Genomic DNA, 8028 nt, shown 5'->3' with positions numbered 1-8028 from the left:
ATAGAACAATAGCATATTTACTTAAAATCTTCAATTTTAAATTTTCTCAGGTTTATGATTGTTTATGTTTATGTAATTATTATTTTTCTCATATTTAAGTTAACCTTCTTGTATATAGGTATCATATTTATAAAAATCAATAATTTTATATCTGCTCAGGTTTATATTTAAAGGACACTTTCTTGTATATTTTACATTGACAAATATAAAAATATAGCATATTTACGCAAAATAATTAAAATACAATAATAAAGCAAATGTATTATCAGATTTATATTTAGAGTTCAACTTCTACAAAATATAGCATACTTACTTAAAATAACAAACATCAAAAACGTTATTTCATCGAAATCATTAATTATCCAGTTTATCAGATGTATGTATAAACTTCACATTCCTGTTAAATAAATATCGACATATAGAACCTTATATCACATCTATTGACATTGACAAATAGAACAATAGCATATTTACTTAAAATCATTTATTTTACATTTTCTCAAATTTATGTTTGAAGTTCACCTTCCTTTAAATTCACTTTCGATACTATGTAACTTATACATTCACAAATAGAACAGCATAGCATACGTACTCACAATAACTAATTATGCAGTTTCTCAGATTTATATTTATGATTATTGTTCACTTTCTTGTAGAAACATATATTCAATTTATTCTAAAATTAATAACTTTAGATTTGTATATGTATTATGTTTAAGGTTCACTTTCTTGTAAATTATACATTGCCAAATAGAACAATAGCATATTTACTTAAAATCTTCAATTTCACATTTTCTCATATGCTCAATTTCTGTATATGCTCAATATCATTAATTATGCATTTTCTTAGATTTATGTATTAAGTTCAATTTATTCACTTTCGATACTATAACTTATACATTCACAAATAGAACAACATAGCATACGTACTCACAATTTCTAATTATGCAGTTTCTCAGATTTATATATATGTTTATTGTTCACTTTCTTGTAGAACCATATATTCAACTTATTCTAAAATTAATAACTTTAGATTTGTACATATATTATGTTTAAGGTTCACTTTCTTGTAAATTATACATTGCCAAATAGAACAATAGCATATTTACTTAAAATCTTCAATTTCACATTTTCTCAGGTTTATGTTTGTTTATGTTTATGTAATTATTATTTTTCTCATATTTAAGTTAACCTTCTTGTATATTAGTATCATATTTATAAAAATCAATAATTTTATATCTGCTCAGGTTTATATTTAAAGGACACTTTCTTGTATATTTTACATTGACAAATATAAAAATATAGCATATTTACTCAAAATAATTAAAATACAATAATAAAGCAAATGTATTATCAGATTTATATTTATAGTTCAACTTCTTCAAAATATCGCATCCTTACTCAAAACATCTAACATCAAAACCGTTATGTCATCGAAATCATTAATTATCCAGTTTCTCAGATTTATGTATAAAGTTCACATTCCTGTTAAATAAATATCGACATATATAACCTTATATCACATATATTGACATTGACAAATATATCAATAGCATTTTTACTTAAAATCTTTTAATTTCCATTTCCTCAGATTTATGTTTGATGTTCACCTTCCTGTAAATTCACTTTCGATACAATATATATATATTCAATTAACTTATAAATTCACAAATAGAACAATATAGCATACATACTCATAATAACTAATTATGCAGTTTCTCAGATTTATATATATGATTATTGTTCACTTTCTTGTAGAACCATATATAAAATTTCACTTCCTTGTAAATTATACAATGACAAATACAACAATATAGCGAAACTATTAATTTCATTAAGTATTTCTTGTAAAATTAATATTGACAAACAGAACCATCTATTAAAATTATATAAAATCAAACATTTTACATCTCTTGATGTTTATGTTAAAGTTAACTTTCTTCTAAATTATACATTGACAAATTAAACAATATAGGAAATTTACTTTAAGTCATAAATTATAGATATACTTAGATTTATATACAAAGTACACATTCTTGTAAAATAAATATCGACAAATATAACCATATATCAAATTTATTTAATATCAATGACTTTCCATCTGTTCAGATTTGTGTTTAAATTTCGTTTTCGTGTAGATTGTACATTGTACACATTCTTGTAAATTATACATTGCCAAATAGAACAATAGCATATTTACTTAAAATCTTCAATTTCAAATTTTCTCAGGTTTATGATTGTTTATGTTTATGTAATTATTATTTTTCTCATATTTAAGTTAACCTTCTTGTATATAGGTATCATATTTATAAAAATCAATAATTTTATATCTGCTCAGGTTTATATTTAAAGGACACTTTCTTGTATATTTTACATTGACAAATATAAAAATATAGCATATTTACGCAAAATAATTAAAATACAATAATAAAGCAAATGTATTATCAGATTTATATTTAGAGTTCAACTTCTACAAAATATAGCATACTTACTTAAAATAACAAACATCAAAAACGTTATTTCATCGAAATCATTAATTATCCAGTTTATCAGATGTATGTATAAACTTCACATTCCTGTTAAATAAATATCGACATATAGAACCTTATATCACATCTATTGACATTGACAAATAGAACAATAGCATATTTACTTAAAATCATTTATTTTACATTTTCTCAAATTTATGTTTGAAGTTCACCTTCCTTTAAATTCACTTTCGATACTATGTAACTTATACATTCACAAATAGAACAGCATAGCATACGTACTCACAATAACTAATTATGCAGTTTCTCAGATTTATATTTATGATTATTGTTCACTTTCTTGTAGAAACATATATTCAATTTATTCTAAAATTAATAACTTTAGATTTGTATATGTATTATGTTTAAGGTTCACTTTCTTGTAAATTATACATTGCCAAATAGAACAATAGCATATTTACTTAAAATCTTCAATTTCACATTTTCTCATATGCTCAATTTCTGTATATGCTCAATATCATTAATTATGCATTTTCTTAGATTTATGTATTAAGTTCAATTTATTCACTTTCGATACTATAACTTATACATTCACAAATAGAACAACATAGCATACGTACTCACAATTTCTAATTATGCAGTTTCTCAGATTTATATATATGTTTATTGTTCACTTTCTTGTAGAACCATATATTCAACTTATTCTAAAATTAATAACTTTAGATTTGTACATATATTATGTTTAAGGTTCACTTTCTTGTAAATTATACATTGCCAAATAGAACAATAGCATATTTACTTAAAATCTTCAATTTCACATTTTCTCAGGTTTATGTTTGTTTATGTTTATGTAATTATTATTTTTCTCATATTTAAGTTAACCTTCTTGTATATTAGTATCATATTTATAAAAATCAATAATTTTATATCTGCTCAGGTTTATATTTAAAGGACACTTTCTTGTATATTTTACATTGACAAATATAAAAATATAGCATATTTACTCAAAATAATTAAAATACAATAATAAAGCAAATGTATTATCAGATTTATATTTATAGTTCAACTTCTTCAAAATATCGCATCCTTACTCAAAACATCTAACATCAAAACCGTTATGTCATCGAAATCATTAATTATCCAGTTTCTCAGATTTATGTATAAAGTTCACATTCCTGTTAAATAAATATCGACATATATAACCTTATATCACATATATTGACATTGACAAATATATCAATAGCATTTTTACTTAAAATCTTTTAATTTCCATTTCCTCAGATTTATGTTTGATGTTCACCTTCCTGTAAATTCACTTTCGATACAATATATATATATTCAATTAACTTATAAATTCACAAATAGAACAATATAGCATACATACTCATAATAACTAATTATGCAGTTTCTCAGATTTATATATATGATTATTGTTCACTTTCTTGTAGAACCATATATAAAATTTCACTTCCTTGTAAATTATACAATGACAAATACAACAATATAGCGAAACTATTAATTTCATTAAGTATTTCTTGTAAAATTAATATTGACAAACAGAACCATCTATTAAAATTATATAAAATCAAACATTTTACATCTCTTGATGTTTATGTTAAAGTTAACTTTCTTCTAAATTATACATTGACAAATTAAACAATATAGGAAATTTACTTTAAGTCATAAATTATAGATATACTTAGATTTATATACAAAGTACACATTCTTGTAAAATAAATATCGACAAATATAACCATATATCAAATTTATTTAATATCAATGACTTTCCATCTGTTCAGATTTGTGTTTAAATTTCGTTTTCGTGTAGATTGTACATTGTACACATTCTTGTAAATTATACATTGCCAAATAGAACAATAGCATATTTACTTAAAATCTTCAATTTCAAATTTTCTCAGGTTTATGATTGTTTATGTTTATGTAATTATTATTTTTCTCATATTTAAGTTAACCTTCTTGTATATAGGTACCATATTTATAAAAATCAATAATTTTATATCTGCTCAGGTTTATATTTAAAGGACACTTTCTTGTATATTTTACATTGACAAATATAAAAATATAGCATATTTACTCAAAATAATTAAAATACAATAATAAAGCAAATGTATTATCAGATTTATATTTAGAGTTCAACTTCTTCAAAATATAACATACTTACTCAAAATAACAAACATCAAAAAAGTTATTTAATCGAAATCAATAATTATACAGTTTATCAGATTTATGTATAAACTTCACATTCCTGTTAAATAAATATCGACAAATAGAACCTTATATCACATCTATTGACAAATAGAACAATAGCATATTTACTTAAAATCATTTATTTTACATTTTCTCAAATTTATGTTTGAAGTTCACCTTCCTGTAAATTCACTTCCGATACTATATAACTTATACTCTCACAAATAGAACAACATAACATAAGTACTCACAATAACTAATTATGCAGTTTCTAAGATTTATATTTATGATTATTGTTCACTTTCTTGTAGAAACATATATTCAATTTATTCTAAAATTAATAACTTTAGATTTGTATATATATTATGTTTAAGGTTCACTTTCTTGTAAATTATACATTGCCAAATGGAACAATAGCATATTTACTTAAAATCTTCAATTTAACATTTTCTCATATGCTCAATTTCTATATATGCTCAATATCATTAATTATGCATTTTCTTAGATTTATGTATTAAGTTCAGTTTATTCACTTTCGATACTATAACTTATACATTCACAAATAGAACAACATAACATACGTACTCACAATTTCTAATTATGCAGTTTCTCAGATTTATATTTTTGATTATTGTTCACTTTCTTGTAGAACCATATATTCAACTTATTCTAAAATTAATAACTTTAGATTTGTATATATATATCACTTTCTTGTAAATTATACATTGCCAAATAGAACAATAGCATATTTACTTAAAATCTTCAATTTCACATATTCTCAGGTTTATGTTTGTTTATGTTTATGTAATTATTATTTTTCTCATATTTAAGTTAACCTTCTTGTATATTAGTATCATATTTATAAAAATCAATAATTTTATATCTGCTCAGGTTTATATTTAAAGGACACTTTCTTGTATATTTTACATTGACAAATATAAAAATATAGCATATTTACTCAAAATAATTAAAATACAATAATAAAGCAAATGTATTATCAGATTTATATTTATAGTTCAACTTCTTCAAAATATCGCATCCTTACTCAAAACATCTAACATCAAAACCGTTATGTCATCGAAATCATTAATTATCCAGTTTCTCAGATTTATGTATAAAGTTCACATTCCTGTTAAATAAATATCGACATATATAACCTTATATCACATATATTGACATTGACAAATATATCAATAGCATTTTTACTTAAAATCTTTTAATTTCCATTTCCTCAGATTTATGTTTGATGTTCACCTTCCTGTAAATTCACTTTCGATACAATATATATATATTCAATTAACTTATAAATTCACAAATAGAACAATATAGCATACATACTCATAATAACTAATTATGCAGTTTCTCAGATTTATATATATGATTATTGTTCACTTTCTTGTAGAACCATATATAAAATGTATTCAAAAATTAATAACTTTACATCTGTATATATATTGTGTTTAAGATTCACTTTCTTGTAAATTAAACATTGAGAAATAGAACAATAGCATATTTACCTAAAATCTTCAATTTCACAATTCCTCAAGTTCAATTAACTTATACATTCACAAATAGCATACAAACTCGCAACAACTAATTATGCAGTTTCTCAGATTTATATTTATGATTATTGTTCACTTTCTTGTAGAACCATATATAAAATTTCACTTCCTTGTAAATTATACAATGACAAATACAACAATATAGCGAAACTATTAATTTCATTAAGTATTTCTTGTAAAATTAATATTGACAAACAGAACCATCTATTAAAATTATATAAAATCAAACATTTTACATCTCTTGATGTTTATGTTAAAGTTTACTTTCTTCTAAATTATACATTGACAAATTAAACAATATAGGAAATTTACTTTAAGTCATAAATTATAGATATACTTAGATTTATATACAAAGTACACATTCTTGTAAAATAAATATCGACAAATATAACCATATATCAAATTTATTTAATATCAATAACTTTCCATCTGTTCAGATTTGTGTTTAAATTTCGTTTTCGTGTAGATTGTACATTGTACACATTCTTGTAAATTATACATTGCCAAATAGAACAATAGCATATTTACTTAAAATCTTCACTTTCACATTTTCTCATATGCTCAATTTCTGTATATGCTCAATATCATTAATTATGCATTTTCTTAGATTTATGTATTAAGTTCAATTTTGCACTTTCGATACTATAACTTATACATTCACAAATAGAACAACATAGCATACGTACTCACAATTTCTAATTATGCAGTTTCTCAGATTTATATATATGATTATTGTTCACTTTCTTGTAGAACCATATATAAAATTTCACTTCCTTGTAAATTATACAATGACAAATACAACAATATAGCGAAACTATTAATTTCATTAAGTATTTCTTGTAAAATTAATATTGACAAACAGAACCATCTATTAAAATTATATAAAATCAAACATTTTACATCTCTTGATGTTTATGTTAAAGTTAACTTTCTTCTAAATTATACATTGACAAATTAAACAATATAGGAAATTTACTTTAAGTCATAAATTATAGATATACTTAGATTTATATACAAAGTACACATTCTTGTAAAATAAATATCGACAAATATAACCATATATCAAATTTATTTAATATCAATGACTTTCCATCTGTTCAGATTTGTGTTTAAATTTCGTTTTCGTGTAGATTGTACATTGTACACATTCTTGTAAATTATACATTGCCAAATAGAACAATAGCATATTTACTTAAAATCTTCAATTTCAAATTTTCTCAGGTTTATGATTGTTTATGTTTATGTAATTATTATTTTTCTCATATTTAAGTTAACCTTCTTGTATATAGGTATCATATTTATAAAAATCAATAATTTTATATCTGCTCAGGTTTATATTTAAAGGACACTTTCTTGTATATTTTACATTGACAAATATAAAAATATAGCATATTTACGCAAAATAATTAAAATACAATAATAAAGCAAATGTATTATCAGATTTATATTTAGAGTTCAACTTCTACAAAATATAGCATACTTACTTAAAATAACAAACATCAAAAACGTTATTTCATCGAAATCATTAATTATCCAGTTTATCAGATGTATGTATAAACTTCACATTCCTGTTAAATAAATATCGACATATAGAACCTTATATCACATCTATTGACATTGACAAATAGAACAATAGCATATTTACTTAAAATCATTTATTTTACATTTTCTCAAATTTATGTTTGAAGTTCACCTTCCTTTAAATTCACTTTCGATACTATGTAACTTATACATTCACAAATAGAACAGCATAGCATACGTACTCACAA

Source organism: Zeugodacus cucurbitae, chromosome Y, assembly GCF_028554725.1.
Source record: "Zeugodacus cucurbitae isolate PBARC_wt_2022May chromosome Y, idZeuCucr1.2, whole genome shotgun sequence".
Lineage (NCBI taxonomy): Eukaryota > Metazoa > Arthropoda > Insecta > Diptera > Tephritidae > Zeugodacus > Zeugodacus cucurbitae.
This window is presented reverse-complemented; position numbering follows the sequence as displayed.